We start from the raw sequence: 19,001 nt of genomic DNA on the forward strand, positions 1-19,001 counted from the left end.
AGGTAGATGTAGATAGGTGTGTTTTATATAGGGACTACCACGTGTAGAACTACTGTTTTATTGCAGATTTCCTTATTTTCTGAAGTTTTTATCTTCAAATTACAAGAAGAAGAATGGAAATTGTTAACAATACATCTTAAATAACGTAGTAGTTCAATCTAGGAATGGTAATAGAAAGCATGATAAACATAATTAAATAAAAGAATACTTTGATAAGTTTTGTACAAATGGCGTGCAATAGACGAACAACTGACATCCCAGTGGACAAGATTTGGGAAAGGCTTTAAATTGCAGTGAATTGGTGGGTTCTGGTGGTGAAGTGCAGAGGCAGTACCCAGGGCGGCGTTGCGGCGCCTGGTGTAGTTAGGCTCGATGTGCAGCACATGGCGGGTGTTGCGCAGGACGTGGTGGCTGAGTAGGTGATCACCGTCTTCCCCTCTGCTCATCACAACCACGCGCACCTCAGGCCGCTGCCATATTTTAGACGCTAACAGAAACCTGGTACAAATTGTGGTAATCATGATATGAATATCTACCTGTTCTTTCTTATTTCCATCTCCTCTTCCCCCTCCTCCTGCTCATCATAATCATCATCATCAACATACCCCTTTTCGTTCTTCTTCTCCCTCCCTTTCCGATTACACAAGATACTATAAAGATCAGAGGTTACTGAGAGAGAGAGAGAGAGAGAGAGAGAGAGAGAGAGAGAGAGAGAGCATCTTTATCAGCACCTACTGTATGGCCAGGTTGGTGTTCTGCCCCGTGCAGTGAAGCAGCAGGGCGCGGCAGGGGAATTGTCCGCTCCTCCAGATATCTACGTGTTTTGTGAAGGACGCGTCAGAGTGCAGTTCCACCACGGTTGTCACCATAGTGTTCACTCCTGACACTCTGTTCAACACACGCAGACACACACACACGCGATATTTACTATATCTCCGTGGTTCCTCACGGGTAGTGGATTCTAAATACGTACTACTAATTGACGTGATGTGAATGCTTTATCACTTAATGAATTTCGAATTCACATAAATGTAAAGATAATAGAAGGATCACTTTTTTTAAGGCAAGAATGAAAATCGTGTAATGAAAGGGAAAACATCACAAATTCTATAACACTTTATTAAAAACATAATTTGTCTTTACTTATTAAGAGAGAGAGTTAACTACAATAAAGGTTTGGTGTAGCACACCTAATAGTCAGAGCCAAGACAGAGGAGCGAGGGGCGGCTATAATGAGGTGACACTCTTGCAGGTGATGGGCCACCACGTGCTTTGCCGCCAGCATCAGTTCGGTGTCCGCGCCCAGTGAGGCGCGGGGAAAAGGCAAGGTCTTTTCGCCCTCCTCCTCTGATGCTGCCGTTTCACATTTCCCCGAGACGAACATCAAATAAAAGGCAGCGCACAGGGCGGCCCGTGTGTTCCGACCCGACTTGCTTTGCATGGCTTCACCTTAAAGAGAGAGAGAGAGAGAGAGAGAGAGAGAGAGAGAGAGAGAGAGAGAGAGAGAGAGAGAGAGAATTAAGGTATTTATCATTTGGTAGGTAATGATTTATAAAAAGTATTATTTGTAATTCTTGGCATTACTGGTGGTCTGTTACAGACCCTCTTTAGTAAACAGAGAAAAATCATCAATTATTTAAGTAAAAAAAGAGGGGAAAGAAGAATATGAATAAACCAGTGAATTTCTAGAGTTAAGTGATGACTATAACTGGATCGTAACATGATTGGCGCTTCGCCTGCTGAATAGGAGAGTACGCGAAATTTTTGTACTTGTACAAGTACAAAAAGTATTTGTACTTATGAATTGTGACCAGTAAAGTAAATACAATAAGTACAAGCAACCCTTAGGGTGCATGTACAGAGAACGCTGTTTTCTCGCGCGAGCAACCGGCGCCGACCGGTGTTCACCTGCGCTGATTTCCGGATCTGACACACTCGAGCCAGCTTCCTCTGTGCACGCTTAACCCTCGTTCATATGGTATAAACCTTGGCGTGGGTTGGCGCCCATCGGCGCTGGTTGCTCGCATGTGAAAACCAGCGTTCTCTGTGCTTGCATCCTCAGGTTCAGAAGTGGCCGATGAAAGCATGGCTAAATGTCAGAAAAGGATATTGTTACACCAGGGTTATGGGTGCGGGTGGCAGAACTGATGGAGGTAGCAGCACTGGGAGAGGCGGGAAAGCAGAGAGAACGGAGACATGTGGCCCGAGAGGAAGCAAGCGTGTGCCTGCCTGCTTTGGAAGTGTTTCCCTGCCTGTCGAGTGCCCTGTTGAGTGCCTGTCGTGCCCCTGTGAACTTGTAAAGCAGTGTACTTGCGGAGGATTTGTCAATAAACCTAGGAAATAGTGCCCGTGTTTTTTTTCCCTTGTGCCCTGGCCTCGTGTGTGTGTGTGTGTGTTGTCCCGGCGTTCAGAGTGTGACTTATTTGAGGCCCCGCTGCTCTAGTTTCTCGACCTGTGCCCGTGTGGATAACACACCCGCCCGGAGTGAGGGGTGGGCGCAACAAGTGGTGTGCGAGTCCGGGGAACAGAGGGCAATGAGAGACGGTGTGTCATCATGGAGCCACAAGATGGCCGCCATGACGGGGCCGAGGGCGGCTCGAGTGAAGTTAAACCGGGCCAGATGGACTTGATTGCTGCCATGTTGGCCGGTATGAGGCAGGAAATGGCAGTGGACCGTGAGGCACAGGCTCAGAGGGCACGTGAGCAGGCTGAAAGAACCGATCAGCTGGCACGTGAGCAGGCTGAAAGGACCGATCAGCTGGCACGTGAGCAGGCTCAACGGGCGGACGACCAGGTCAGCCATCTTGAGGATGTGCTACAGAGCAGCCTCGTGTCCTTGAAGGCGGAAACACAGCAGTACACCGACCAGGGTTGCGACAGCGTCAGGAATGAACTGCTGGACAAGGTGCAGACTATGGAAGCTGAGGTCCAGGGCCTGAGGGAGGAGATGAGGATGGAGAAGCAGTGGCGCCAGCGTGCAACAGCGCGTGCGGAGGAACAGGCGGCCCCACGTGTTCTGGCGTGAACCGCCGAGATGGCGGACCTGCTGGGGCGTTCTCCACCCCTCAGTCCTTCGGGTTCCCGGCGTTTGGGGAAACGCAAGCCGGCGGAGTACGACGGGAAGGTAGCCTGGGAGGCTTACGTCGCCCAGTTCGAGATGCTAGCCTCTGCCCAGGGCTGGAGCGAGGCTGAGAAGGCGCTTCAGTTGGCAACAGCGCTGCGAGGCCCCGCTGTGGAGGTCTTGGGGCAACTGCCGCCGGCCCAACGCGCCTGTTATGGTAGTGTGGCAGAGGCCCTTCGGCGCCGCTTCGGGCACCACCACCAGGCCGAGGTGTACCGGGCTCGCCTGAAGAAGAGGACTCGGGAGCGGGGTGAGATGCTGTCCCAGTTGGCGCAGGACGTGGAGGCGTTGGTAAGATGGTCGTATTCCGCGGCCACAGAAGAAATTATTGTGGTGCTGGCCCGAGATTCCTTCATTGACGCCCTAGACGACCAGCAGCTGCAAATCTACGTCAAGCAGGCGCACCCTGGGGACCTGCAGGTGGCGCTGGCGAGGGCCTTGGAATTTGAGGCCTTCCTGAAGACGACCAGCGGCCAAGGGGCGGCCGCCCAACCCTGCCGTGACCTCTGAGGCCGGAAGGCGAAGGTGGAGAAGAAGCCACCGTCGACGGTGGTTTTCGTGGCTCATGTTGGGGCTGTGGCGAGGAGGGTCACAGACGCAGTCAGTGCCCGAGGGAACGAAGGACGCGTTCTCTCGACCGGCTGGGTTCTGATGCCGTTCAGCCTTGCTGCAAGGACTGCGGCAAGTCTGGCCACTGCTCCAGTGCCTGCCACAAGCCTAAGGAAGTGGTGCAGGCGGGAAACTCAGACAGGCTGGAGAAGGGAGCCGAACCCCAGCCGTCCTCAGTCCCCGGGCAGCGCCTTGTGTAAGCTGCCGCCGGACAACCAGCGCGATGCAGGTGGAGGGCTCAGTGGACGGCAACCCATGCCGCCTGACAGTGGACACCGGGGCTGAGAAGACTTTGGTGCGGCCTGACATGCTGGCCGCCACTCGAGTCTCAGACGCGCCACAGAGGCTGTGTGGCGTGACGAGGCACTGTGTACAGCTCAAGGGCCCAGTGGATGTTCGTATCGGCGTGGGCAGTGCTGTGGAGCGGCTGCCGGTGTACGTCGCCGACTTGGACGAACCATGTCTGCTGGGACTCGACTACCTGACGCAGAGCAAGGCTTGTGTCGACCTTGGACGGAAGCTAGTGAGGATGGTAGCTAACCTCTCCGATGAGGCTCGGAAGGTGCCCGCTGGGGCCAAGCTGGGCACTTGTGAGGAAGTGGAGCGCCCTGAGGAGACGTCGGGGAGAGCAGAGGTGGCTGCTGTGAGGCTGCTACCCGACTTCCTGGAGGATTTGGCTCACCGGAGTGCCGGTAACCTGACGGAGGCGCAGACGGAGAAGGTGCGCCACACCCTGGCTCAGTACGCGGACGTCTTTAGCAAAGGTGACATGGACCTGGGCCGCACGGGGTTGGTGAAGCACAGCATCAACACGGGAAGTAGTGCGTCCATCAAGAGCCAGGCGGGAGGAGATGCAGCGCACCGTCAACAAGCTGGCAGCGCAGGGAGTGATTGAGCGGTCGGACAGTCCGTGGTCATCAGCGGTAGTCCTGGTTAAGGAGAAGGACGGCACGCAGCGCTTCTGTGTGGACTACCGGGCGCTGAATGACGTAACTGCCAAGGACTCTTACCCCCTGCCGAGGATTGATGACACGCTGGACGCGCTGGTGGGGGCCAGGTGGTTCTCCACACTCGACCTGAAGTCGGGTTACCACCAGGTGGAGATGGCAGAGGAGGACAAGCCCAAGACTGCTTTCTCCTTCGGTCAGGGCTTGTGGCAGTTCAACGTCATGCCCTTCGGTCTCTGCAACGCCCCTAGTTGTTTCGAGCGTCTGATGGAGAGGGTGTTAGACGGCGTGCAGTGGAAGACAGCACTCGTGTACGTCGATGGCGTCATCGTCTTCGGGAGCACCTTCGAGGAGGAGCTGGAGCGGCTGGAGGAGGTTCTGCAGCGGCTGAGGAAAGCCAACCTCAACCTCAGCCCCAAGAAGTGCTCTCTCTTTCAGCACGAGGTGCTGAAAGGTGCTGGGGCATGTCGTCAGTCGGGACGGCGTGCGCACCGACCCGGAGAAGGTGGCAGTGGTGGAGAAGTGGCCCGTCCCCACCAACGTGGCAGAAGTCAGGATCTTCTTGGGCCTGTGCACGTACTACCGTCGCTTCGTGCAGGACTTCGCCAGCGTGGCAGCCCCTCTCCACCGCCTCACCAGAAAAGGGGTGTGCTTTGTGTGGGACGAAGCGTGACAGGCCGCGTTTGACGGCCTGAAGAAGGTCCTGGTGGAGGCACCGGTCTTACCGTACCCAGACCCGAAGCTCCCCTACCTGCTAGACACTGATGCCAGTGCAGAGGGCATCGGGGCGGTCCTGTCACAGGTAAAGGACGGGACGGAGCACGTTGTGGCCTACTACAGTGCCAAGTTCAGTAGGCCTGAGCGTAACTACTGCGTGACGAGGAAGGAACTGCTAGCGGTAGTGGAGAGTCTCGAGCACTTCCACCCTTACCTATACGGCGCTGAGTTCACCATCCGGACCGACCACGCTGCCCTGCAGTGGTTGAAGACGCTGAAGGTGCCGGAGGGTCAGCTTGCGAAGTGGTTAGGGCGCCTCGAGCAGTACAACTACCGCATCGTTCACCGCCCGGGTCGTGTCCACTGCAATGCTGACAGTCTGAGTCGAAGCCCGTGTGAAGCTGGCTTCTCACACTGTGCTCGGAAGGACTCTGACCCCGTGTGCCTCCGCCTGCAGGTGCTGGCAAGCGCTGCAGAGGGGGACGACAAGTGGCGTAAGGCACAGCGTGAGGACTCTGACCTCGCTCCCATCATCCAGTGGCTCGAGGCTGGCGGTGGACGTCCCCGCTGGGAGGCTGTGGCGCCAGAGAGCCCCGCCAGCAAGTGCCTGGTTGATCAGTGGGAAACTTTGCGGGTGGACGAACGAGGTGTATTAGTGAAGCGTTGGGCGGCCTTGAGCGGAGTGGGCAGTGATGCGTGGTTGGTGTTAGTGCCCCGAGCGCGCTGAGGTGTTAAAAGAGTTACATGCAGGCGTTACCAGTGGTCACTTGGGCGAGAAAAAGACGCTGTGCCGTCTCCGTCAGCGCTTCTACTGGGTGGGGATGCGAAGTGACGTGACTGAGTGGTGTAGAGCGTGTGACGTGTGTTGTACAAAGAAGGGCCCCACCAGGAAAAACCGCGCCCTGTTACAGGTGTACAGCGTGGGGGCGCCCATGGAGCTGGTAGCTGTGGACATTGCCGGCCCGCTGCCTCTCACGCCACGGGAGAACCGGTACATCTGTGTGGTGATAGATTATTTCACCAAGTGGCCCGAGGCGTATGCACTCCCTAACCACGAGGCCGAGACAGTGGCGGGTGTTCTAGTGAACGAGTTCTTTACCCGTTTCGGCGTGCCCGCGGAACTGCGCTCTGATCAAGGCCGTGAGTTTGAGTCCCAAGTGTTCCGTGAATATTGCGAGCTGTTAGGAGTGCGCAAGACCCGGACGACGCCCCTCCACCCACAGTCTGACGGGATGGTGGAGCGATTTAATCGGACCCTTGCGCAACAGCTGGCCAAGTATTGCGGGGTAAGACCAAGGAGACTGGGACGTCAAACTGCTTGCTATGCTGCTGATGGCGTACAGGTCCGCTGTGCATGAGGCGACGGACTTCACACCAGCCCATCTCATGTTTAGCCGTGAGCTCAGGCTGCCAGTGGACCTGGCCACAGGACAGCCTCCTGACATGAGCTTGCCCACCGTCACCTCTGGGTATGCAGCGGCACTGCAGGAACACCTGGAGGAGGTGCATCGACGGGATCGAGGCAAGCTCAAGGTGGCGGGCCAGGCCATGAAGGAGACGTATGACCACAGCATGAGGAACGTGAGGTACGCTGTGGGTGACCGAGTGTGGCTGTATAACCCCCGCCGGAAGCGAAGGCTCACGCCGAAGCTCCAGAGCCCCTGGGAGGGGCCATACACGGTGGAAGCAGTCCTCTCCGACGTCACGTATCGAATTCGCCGGGGACGGAAGCGACCGTCTGTTGTCCACGTGGACCGGCTGTAGCGTTACCACGGTCCGGGCCGCTACTCCTGGGGCCATGGCGGGGAAGACGAGGACGTAAGCCCCAGCAGCAGCGACGAGGACGTAGCAGGGGCTGCCGGAGACGGGAATGAGCGTGGAGCAGGCAGCGCGGCGAGTGACAGTGGTGACCTTGACCCTGAACTTGGGGGCTAGAGACCCCCTGGGTGGCGCTGTGACTCGCTGCAGCCCACGCCTCCACCACCATAGCGATCTCGGCGGCAGAGGCGTAGACCAGGGTGGATGAGAGGCTTATGTGATGTTCCTGAGGATTCATTTTCTTTGTGTATTCCATTTATTTATTTCCACCTATTTTCTTGTGTGTATGTGTGTGTCAGGGCAGCCGGGTCGTCTGCCTTGTAGGGGGGTGATAGTGTTACACCAGGGTATGGGTGCGGGTGGCAGCACTCTTGGAGGTGGCAGCACTGGGAGAGGCGGGAAAGCAGAGAGAGCAGAGACACGTGGCCCGAAAGGAAGCGAGCGTGTGCCTGCCTGCTTTGGAAGTGTTTCCCTGCTTGTTGAGTGCCCTGTTGAGTGCCTGTCGTACCCTGGGAAACTTGTGGTGCCCCTGCGAACTTGTAAAGCAGTGTACTTGCGGAGGATTTGTCAATAAACCTAGGAAATAGTGCCCGTGTTTTTCCCCTTGTGCCCTGGCCTCGTGTGTGTGTGTGTGTGTGTGTGTGTGTGTGCTTTGTCCCGGCGTTCAGAGTGTGACTTATTTGAGGCCCCGCTGCTCTAGTTTCTCGACCTGTGCCCGTGTGGATAACACGCCCGCTCGGAGTGAGGGGTGGGCGCAACAATATAAACTACGGGAAGAACGAGATAGAAATTTGTCAGTCATCAATCAATAAATGAAATGAGCTTCACACAGCTTGAAAAGAAGATCCTCCTCTTTAAGAAACACGTCAATACTCCTTGTCAAAACTGTTGAATTCCCTCAGCAATTACGAAGCTGCAGGAGTACATCGGAGCCGCGCCTCTCGGAACAGTGCCACCAGCAGCAACATTCACAGCTGCTCTCACAGATAAAACTGATTCTGGACTCTTTTTAACAAATTTTTTAACAGTCAAATATCCCCTTATTGAAACGTCAAGTGTGCATTTAATATAAAATATACAAACTAAATACAGAATAAGCAAAAGTGCGTTCAGTTATGCTAATTTATTGGCTCAAGAAGTAATATCCTCTGTTGACTGATGGAAACTTTATATATCAGCACTGCAGAGTCTGGGATGATTTAAGCAACAGAGTTCCTGTTTTTAAGAATATTGAATCAAGACAGCATAGGTCCTGTTTTGTACATTATGAAATATTGGTGGTCACAGTGACTGACCCACTGCACTTAAATTTGAGAGAGAGAGAGAGAGAGAGAGAGAGAGAGAGAGAGAGAGAGAGATTCTACACTCACCTGTTATTCACGTGTTGTTATAATTAACATAAATCTTGTGGATTATTCAGCTTTGTAACTGATTTGTTTATTTTATATTCCTTAGAGGTACTGCACTGGAGGCAAGACTACCTTCCCGGAAAACGTGTAAGTTGATAGAAGTTTGTCATTTGTCATGCGCCGCACCCACCGCCGCACGGTGGTCGGGCTCCTTCCTGCCCGCCTTGCGATAGACCTGAGCGACAGTCCTCCGGCCCACAGGCACATGTACCACAGCCGCTCATTGAAACACGTCTTATAACCTCCGTTACAATGCTTCATTTTTTTTAATTATAAACTTTTTTTTTTTCGAGGTCGCTTTCCTGTGGGAAATATTTTTGGCGATTACGGAGTCAAACTGGAACATTGTTATTTGAATAATATCTAACAGATTGTGCATGTATGTCAACGAATTATGCAAAATTCTTTAGGGGACTTTACACTGAACTTATACAAACTGTGGCAAAGTGGAAATTAATTTCATATTACGATAGCGTTTAAATTCTGAATTACCGATATAAGATATTCGAACTTAAGTTGTATATGTTTTGGAAAAGAAAATATGTGAAAATAATAAGGTTTCCAATTTTCAAGCTCGCTGTTAATTTTTCGGGGGTGTTTCCATTTTTCAGTTTATCACTCTTAATATCTTGAAGATATATATTTTTTTTTGGGGGGGGTTGGGGCTTGTAATAATATATTATATTTCACATTAGGTAACGTATATAAAGGTAATCTTACTTTGATGACTCATGTTCTGTGAATAAAACAGTCACACACACACACACACACACACACACACACACCGCGTAGTGTAGTGGTTAGCACACTCGGCTCACAACTAAGAAGGCCCGGGTTCGAATCCCGGGGCCGGGGAGACAAATGGGCGAGCCTCTTAATGTGTAGCTTCTGTTCACCTAGCAGCAAGTAGGTACGGGATGTAACCCGAGGGGTTGTGACCTCGCTGTCCTGGTGTGTGGTGTGTAAGTGGTCTCAGTCCTACCCAAAGATCGGTCACTATGAGCTCTGAGCTCTTTCCTTAAGGTAACGGCTGGCTGGATGACCAGCAGACGACCGTAGGTGAATCACACACACACACTGTAGTCACTCGTATGCAGAAACATTGCAGAACAATCTTTTGGAGCAAATTATAGCGCAGATCAGATAAATGAATAGCTTTTGGGCAAACAAATACACCGACTTGGAGAAAATCTTCACGCCTTATAACTTTTATAGAAACTTTAAGAACATTAGAAAACAAGAAGACTGCAGATGGTCCGTATAGACAGCTCCTGAACACAAAATATTTGTCATATTGTGGTATCATCCTTAAATTTATGCAGCCTTTTGAAGTAATCTAACGTATATGCAATTACCATTTTCTTGCTAAGTTTGTTCCACTCGTCTATAACTTGGTTGAACAATTTTTTGCCTGGTTTCTTTTTAAACAGCATGTTGTCCAGTACATACCCATTCATACGAGTTCTAACTAGTTCTCTGTCTAAAAGAACTTGATATTTTTTTTTCTTTCAATCTCTTCTATTGAACATTTAACCCATTTAAATACTTTTTATCATATCACCACACATCCTACACCTTTCCAGAAAACGCAGTTCAAGGTGATTTAACTTGTCCAACTAGAATAAGTAGCTTTAGTCCCTGGATCATCCTAGCTCATCCTTCTTTGCACAGACTCTAACCAGTCTACGTTCATTCTGCTATAAAGAGACCAGAAGTATACAGAATAATTCTGAGTACGGGTATAAGCTTATAATTACATCTGACGTTCTATTACATTTAAGAGAGAAAATAAGCACTACGTATAACGTCTTTATAGTAATATACGTACTGGACTGTGGCAACGGAGCGAGGTCTGTGCAGGAAGTGACCTTCCAAACCGTTAGCACCCAATTTTATGGCTTCTCCGCTGCCTAAAATGTCGTACATGTCTTGCTGAGGTTGTTCCTCAGTTTACAGGAACGTAATATATGAAAAAAATACAATGAAACGAATTTACGTTAAAGAACACAACATAATTTGAAGTACGTATGACCAGTATAATTCCTTATCGAAATTTATATAACAGAGAGAGAGAGAGAGAGAGAGAGAGAGAGAGAGAGAGAGAGAATACAGATGATTATAGGCAAAAAAACAACAACTTAGTTTAGTAATTAAGATAGGGCAATAAATAAGGGGTTCAGTCTCCATAAAGTTCAGGCTAAATAGAAGACAGAAAGACACTGGTTCACAAATAGTGGCAGATAACTGAACAGACACGGTTAATAGGCTGCTAGGTGAGAGTCAGTGGGATGCGTTGAAAGGAAACGAGAAAAGTTTATGGATAGGTGATAGGTGGACGTATACAGTATATGTATGTATAAGAAATTTTCATGAAGAATGATACGTGGGCCTGCTGTTTCTTGCAGCTTCCTTGATATTCTTACATACAACGGAATTTTAAGGAGTAGGGATTGAAGTACAACGGGCAAACCACTCTTTGGGTTCGAAGCATCAGGTCGAAGATGACGAGTTAGCGAACCAAGTCGTTAAGAGTCAGACATCCTGCCTGGTACTACGTATCTACATTTTGCTGGGAAGCACTAACAATCCTTTAATTACTCCATCCTGCCATCACACGAGGACGTCACACTAAGAAATCGGGGAAATATAGTCAAAGTGAATATGCTGTGTTCACAGAGTTATATACCCTCATGATGCTAGATACCGTGACTAATATGGAATTTTAGTTTGGTCTTGTGCAGAGGCATTCATATATGCAGTTTTTACTCCCATGGCATAGAATCTAAAACATTGCCATGAGCCGTACTAGAGTTATACAGGTATTTCTTAGGCCTCCAGATGTACTAATGACACACAAGGAGAGTTTTAGGTGACGCTATGAGAGTTTATAAGTATGGGTAAAGAAGTACCAAAGCAAATTAATTTGTTGTTCTTGCAGCATTTGAGATTTAAGGTGAAGGATCTTGGAGTCTGCCACTTTTAACGTAGACCATCATGCCGAAATTGGTAAAAAAAATTGCTACCAACCAAGGCTAGCTAGTGAGATGCTGCAGCATATCGTGTCCACTCAAATGAACGGCACAGGTTAAGTTCCAGCAGTGTGAACTCCTTGTACACTGGTATTTTTGTGCCGTTGGCGTCATACGGATGAGCAAGTGGTGAGAGTGACTCGTGAGTTGCTTTCCATGGTGGTACACTGACTCGGACTCCGGTGCCGACAAGGATACCAACCTGTACTTTTCCACATCTTTTATGGACGTCATACCGTGCAGAAATTAACAGCTTACTCAGGGAAACAACAAAACACCTAACTTCTGAACAGTCTAAAATTTCTAATTGGGGCAGAGCAAACTTCGTACTGTTCAATGCCTCAAAAACTCAATTCCTCTATCTATGAAGTCGACAGAACCGTCTAGATACCTATTCCCTCTTTTTTTTCACTTTTGTTGCCCTTGGCCTGTGTTATGGCAGGCTTGCCATAACATTGGAAGCACTTTGGACCTTAATTGTTTAGAGTCTTGAAATTGCATGGGATCGTGCATTTCGTTGCGTTGTGGCCAAACTCGCGGTGGTAGTACCAGATGGCAAACTTTCCTTTGATTTGCTGGCAGATATAGATCGTGCACGGTAGTGGCAAGGAGTCGCAGGACTTTAGAGTGAGCAGTCGTTCACAGTACTGATCAGGACGTTGTTTGGGTCAAAAGTCGCTACATAGTCGACAGATTATAACCAGCAAGTGAAATATAGCAGTGAAGTATTATAGTGAGAGAGAGAGAGAGAGAGAGAGAGAGAGAGAGAGAGAGAGAGAGAGAGAGAGAGAGAGAGAGAGAGAGAGAGAGAGAGAATTTTATATTGTTCACAGTTAAATTTACAGCAATATAAGTAAAGAATACAGAATGCTGAACATGTAGGTCCGATGCACCTAAACTCTTATACAGACCATAGATTAGGAAGGGAAAAAAAAAAAAAACATATATGCTTATGGAAATATCATGGCTTGCAGTAAATGTGTTCTACAAGACATTAATGAATATTTGTTTTTCAAATCATGAGACAGTCTTACAAAATAAAAGAAACATACAAAAGACCAAACATTCCTAAGACTATAAGCACTTGAAAACGGGCAAAACACGCAAGACACGAGAGCAGACACAGAGCAAACACATAAGAATTCACAAAAAAGACTAAACAATCACAAAAAAACTCAAACACGTGAGCCCAACCACAAATGACCGCAACAAAAAAGGCCTTCAGCTCGGTTAAAAGCACTACACATGGAAGTAGGCAAAAACCCAAATACACAGCAGACAGCATCCAGACACACAATATCCAGATACACGAAGTCAAGGCAAGAATCCAAACACTTAAGTCCAAGCACGCTAGACTACACAAAAGTATGAATACAAAAGGCACGATTAAAACTCAAACAACGCAGGCACACAAACAAGAGAGAGAGAGAGAGAGAGAGAGAGAGAGAGAGAGAGAGAGAGAGAGAGAGAGAGAGAGAGAGAGAGAGAGAAAGAGAGAGAAATAACACCCAATAAACTGTACATTTAATGCTAAGGAATCTATAAATAACCATGCATTTTCAATGATATTATTCCATAGAAAATATACTGTATTACATATAACTTTCCGCCAACAAACCTTTAAATCTCATGTGCTTGCCCAATCGCGTGGGAGGTCATTCCAATAACTGGTCCGTCTGTAGGTAACACTCTTTTGTACGTGAGATGTCCTGCAGAGTGGAACTCTCAGGGTACCTGACCTTCGTGATGAAATATGCTGGACAATATATTGAAATCTACAGTTACTTTCAAATCAAAGCTTTGTAAACAAATACACATGTCTGAAGAAGATTATGTGGGCAAAGGGACTACTAAAAAACATTATCCTAATACTTTTTTTTTGTGTGTGTTAAAAGAGACTATTCAGGTCAGTTTCATAGCCACTCCTTCCAAATAGCTGCTCCGTTGAGTAAATATCGATAAATTAATGAAAAATAGATAAGTCTTGGTGAATCTACAGTCATAAAATCCCTTATAAAAATTACACCAGTTAGCTTTGAGACTAAGTCATTTGCATGAGAGAGAGAGAGAGAGAGAGAGAGAGAGAGAGAGAGAGAGAGAGAGAGAGAGAGAGAGAGAGAGAGAGAGAGAGAGAAATTGTTTTTATATCATTGGAAGGAAGATACAAGGTCGTGAAGTTAGTATATAAGATCAAATTGAGTCGTTATGTAGAAAGGTTAGAAGAACACGGGTTTAGTTGTTCCTGGTTAGCGCCGACTTGAGGAGCGAGCTTGGAAACAAGTTTAGCTCATTGTTGAGTTTCCCGGTTGTTTTCGATACTTGCAACAGATGGCAAGGCTCTGTTAACAGGAAGTGATATCATAAACTCGTCAGCAAGTTAGGCACCTTCATCCAGTGACAGCTTGTTCTTGCACCGAAGAGATTTCGTTGAATAGAAGGCGGCACGGAAGAACTGTTTAAACAAGTTTCATTTAATGGAACGTGTTTGTTCGTGATTTTTTTTCATTATTTATTCATTTATTTATTTTATTTATTTTTTTTTTACTTTTTTTATTTATTTATTTTTTTTTCTATTTATTTATTTTATTATTATTATTTTTTTTTTTTTTTTTTCATGCGGCACGGCAGATCCGAGATCTCGTTTCACGTCCCATCTTCATTCATTACTCTGTCTAATGTTCCTCCCTAATAACTCATTCGTAATAACCAGATTACTGGATCCATTCCATTCATCTACCACATTATTTTAGAATCAATTTCTTCCTATCTCCTTTTTTAAATCTAAATTGATCAAGTTCGAACCCGTTATTTCTTGTCTAATCTTGATTACTGACCCTGAGAATTTTGCTTACGCTACCTTTGGTTTCATTCCCTATAACACTTAAGCACTTCTATCAGGTCTCCACTTAACTACTTCTCTCTAAGTCATGCAATTTTATAAGCTTTAATTTCGTAAGGAATACTCCTCATCCCATATATATATATATATATATATATATATATATATATATATATATATATATATATATATATATATATATATATATATATATATATATATATATATATATATATATTGTAATAAGGGGACCAGAAGCGCACAGCTTAATCTAGAATAGTAAGTCTGCTAGATGCCAAGTATCACTTTAATGCGTATTACTTCAAGTCTTCTACTTTTATCGCTCCTTAAGATGAATCGTAATAACCGAAATACTTTATCTCTGTCCTCCATGAATGGTTTTCTCTGACGGAGATCAGAGCTAATTATAAGTTTAAGTCTTCTTTCTCCTCTATTTTACTAGAGCCTCTTTTATTTATTTATTTTCTTTTTTTTACCTAATGTATGTATTTCTTCTACCTACGCTAACACCTACCTGTCCATTCGTTCATCTTATGTAAATCTGTCTGCAGGACATCTGCATCAGAATGCGATCTAATTAACCTACTTATCTTCGTGTCGTCCGCAAATTTACTAACATAGCTTCAATACCTCCATCTATCACCTCGACACGATCTTCCACACAATTATCCCCTTTTCATTAGTGACACGCAACTCTTCCCCTCTTGTACACTGAACATCCTCGATCTGTCCTTTACTAATAATCTAAACTGGAAACTTCACATCTCATCTCTAGCTAAAACAGCTTCTATGAAGTTAGGTGTTCTTAGTCGTCTCCGCTAGTTTTTCTTATCCCTCCCTCCCAGCTGCTAACTCTGTACACCGGCCTTATCCGTCCGTGTTTGGAGTATGCTTCACATGTATGTGGGGATTCCACCCATACCGCTCTTTTAGACAGAGTGGAATCAAAAGCTTTTCGTCTTATCAACTTCTTTCCTCAAACTGACTGACTTCAACCTTTTTCTCATCGCTGCAATGTTGCGTCACTTGCTATCTTCTGCTGCTATTTCCATGCTAACTGCTCTTCTGATCTTGCTAATTGCATGTCTACCCTCTTCCCGCGACCTTGCTGCACGAGACTCTTCTTTCTCTCACCCTTATGCTGTCCACCTCTCTAATATAAAAGCTAACTAGTATTTTCGATCATTCATCACTTTTTCTGGTAAACTCTGGAATTCCCTGCCTGCTTCGCCTGCTTCTGTATTTCCACTTTCCTATGACTTGAACTCTTTCAAGAGGGAGGTTTTAAGACACTTATCCTATAATTTTTGACTACTGCTTTCGACTCTGTTCGGGGATCGGTACTTCAGTGTTTTTTTTTTTCCTTGTTGCAGTTTTGTTGCCCTTGGCCGGTACCACTCCTTCTTATAAAAAAATCCATTATCTAGGATCATTAATGCATATAAAAGATACTAATGATCTTAAAACTGACCTGTGTGCCATCCTACTAAACACTTGTTCCTACTCGGACTTAGACTCATCAAAAGTAACTCTCTGTCGCCTGTCGTATGACCATGACCTTATCCAGCCTAAAATTTTCCCATCCGTCGAATGCGTCTTAGCTTTGTTCAAGAAGTTTTATTGCGATACCTTGCCTCACTGAAGTCCAGATATAAGTTATCTCCGTTAACTGCTGCTCGTAGATTTTACTAAAAAAAAATCAACAAATTCGTAATTAATATATAATGATTCATAGTTTATTTGCCAAGAAAGTTACAAATATAAATACAGATATACTGTGACATAACGACTTGTTCTACAATTATTTCTCAAATGGTGATTTTTTTATTAAAAGGTCAAAAATTAAATTAAATAGAAATAAAAAAGTAAATAAACATGAAGTGTAAGTGCTTATGTAAAATGTAAATGATACGAGTCTAAAATAAGAATTAATAGTAATGAAAAGAAGTATGTATCTAAAACATAAAAAAAATAAATAAACAATTTTTAAATCATGCTTCCATAATCCATATAATGGTCCATCTAGCAGTTTGGTTGATTATGGTTGCGATGTATGATATGGTGGAGTGTTATAGCTGGAAGTTTACAGCGGCAACACACTACTTGTTACAACTTCCTGCCTCCTTGCGTGCCCCCGCCATGCGCCTTGCGTAACAAGTGTGGCATAATGTCCTGTGCCTGTTAAAACTCATTCCATATTTCCATATTTCATTATTAACTCATCCCGTCTCTTTTGGCATTTATAGTAGAACTGACATTGCATTATTGTTAGTTAATAGTGTAATGATCACCAAGAATAATCCTTAACGCTCGTTTCTGTGTACGTTCCAAGGCATAGATAGTATTTCGCCTGCTTCAGCCCTGAATGCCAAACAGCTGCGGCATATTTAAGTGTGGTACGAATGTATCATGTGTACAATTTGAACAATGTTCGTAGAATAAAAACAAAACGACGTGCACGGCACACTGGTGGACAACAGGCAGCGCCATGTCGTTCAGGTTTGTTGAGGGAACTCAAGCTGCCTCTTTGGTGGACATGCATAGATTACTTCACATTTAAGGGGTATTCGGAGACATTTTCAATGCTATGCACTCATCTTCGGATAAACTGAAGGTGTTTTGCATGGTGACATCTATCCTATCACTAACATCAATCATTTCAGCGAGCGTCATGTCATCCTCGTACTTGCAGTGTAAACGGGCATTGCGTGAGGCATGACTTCCCCTTCGTGAAGCTATGCTGTGAATCCTTTATCAACCTATGCTTGCCCAAATTATCCCTAATGTTCCTTTTAATTACAGACTTTATTGTTTTACCTGCAATTGAAGTCAAGCTAATGGGCCGGCAGTTCGAAATTACCGTTTTATCTCTTTTCTTAAAGATGGGCAATACATTCGCCTGCTCCCTTATCACCGGCACCTCTCACGAATCTAATGATTTGCGAAAGATGTTATCCAGTTGTTCACTTATAACATCTTTTTTTAATTATTATTATTTTACTACTCATGGATATATTTCGTCTGGCCCTGGTGTATCCATCTTCTGCTCCACTATCTCCTGAGTTATGGAAATATGTATCACTTTACATCTACTTCGAAAATATGCTCGCTTTCCTGGATTTCCTGCATCTTCTGAAAAAAAAAGAAGCTAAAATTAACTCTCCATCAGATACCGTTAATGAACATACTGATTCTCTATTCTTCGTTCTATGTACCTGAAAAAATACTTTTGGATCTGCCTTCTCCTAACTACCTACCTTAATCTTGTTGTTCTTAGCTTTCTTCGTTAACTTCTTAACCGTTCTAAGAAATTTACTATGCTTAGTCCTTAAATCCTCTTGTCTTGTCTTTAATCTCATACATAATTCTTTTCAGTCCTATATAATCTTCTAACCTACCAGTCATTCACGTAAAGTCATTCTTCTTTGATCTTCAAAATTAGTTTCTCATGTCTCCATCACGACAGAGCTGATGCACTGAAGGGACACTGCTCTACTAGATTTCAGATCTTCAAAATATGTACTGTCAGTGGCAAATAGCCGTAGTGTTGTTGATAGTCGGGCATATGCATCACTACTCCATTTAGAAATTATCATAGACTGCACTGTCCATCTGTATATATTTTCTATAATCGTCTGATTAAGTTACCCTTATAGTATAATTCAACAAGTTCTCATTGCTTTCTTGTACCATTCTTTTACCCATACACAGCTTCAGCTCTGTGCTACAGGCTACTGTAATTCTTGTCAATGCAATACCTGTCATGATGTTATTAAGTCAACATATTGTCTTAGTAAAAGTGATCCTGTAGGGACTGCTGAAAGGACTGATACCGCTGAAATTTTATCAGTCTGCTTACTCAATAAAATCTAAGCATTTGTTTCAGCGCGTAAGGGACTGAAACCACTGACTATTATTTCGTTCTGCTGTCCACTCAAATCCAGACACATTATAGGACTGGCACGCTGACGAAAGAGAATCTTAGACAGAGAATCGTAATACAGACGCTCCCAGAAGGTGCGAGCCCGAAATGAGCACCAACATCCAATTGTCATTACCAGCTCTTCTCGCTACATCATCCAGCCTATTGTACTCACCACGCCCGCTGTTCTTTCCCGATTCACCACCACCGCCACGAGCATTCCATCTCGTCTCACCCAATCTTACTGTAGACAGGTCTTAGTCTTCAATCGAGGCAGTGCTGTCTGTCCACCATGCCAGGAAAATGACGCCAAACCATCTGCGGTTGCAAGTGTCAACGCATTCCATACACCAGTATTGTGCAGCCATGATCCATCCACCTCAGTCTTGCAATATAACTTCAAAATGAACATCATATCCAAGGCTGTCCTTTCTGACGTCCCTTAAGTGGACCCTACACGATCAATATTATTGACACAGTATATTGACTCATTTTTATTGTGCAATGAAATATCAAACTCTTTTTGATGTCTTCAATATATTGTCATTCTTCAATACCGCCCCTTTACT

The 19,001-nt window shown here is 45.9% G+C and overlaps 1 long non-coding RNA gene across 1 annotated transcript in view; it reads right to left on the minus strand.

Annotated features, from left to right (window-relative positions):
* LOC135104663 (uncharacterized) overlaps window positions 1-10,624 on the minus strand; it is a 10,689-nt gene extending 65 nt beyond the window's left edge. Inside the window, exons 1-4 of the long non-coding RNA XR_010270475.1 lie at window positions 10,450-10,624; window positions 1,191-1,449; window positions 736-888; window positions 1-498 (exon numbers count right to left, since the gene is read on the minus strand). The exon at window positions 1-498 is cut by the window's left edge and continues 65 nt beyond it. This is a non-coding gene — a long non-coding RNA (uncharacterized LOC135104663). The remainder of the gene's footprint in view (window positions 499-735; window positions 889-1,190; window positions 1,450-10,449) is intronic.
* Window positions 10,625-19,001: the final 8,377 nt, after the last annotated feature.

The sequence above is a fragment of the Scylla paramamosain genome, chromosome 11 (assembly GCF_035594125.1).
Source record: "Scylla paramamosain isolate STU-SP2022 chromosome 11, ASM3559412v1, whole genome shotgun sequence".
NCBI lineage: Eukaryota > Metazoa > Arthropoda > Malacostraca > Decapoda > Portunidae > Scylla > Scylla paramamosain.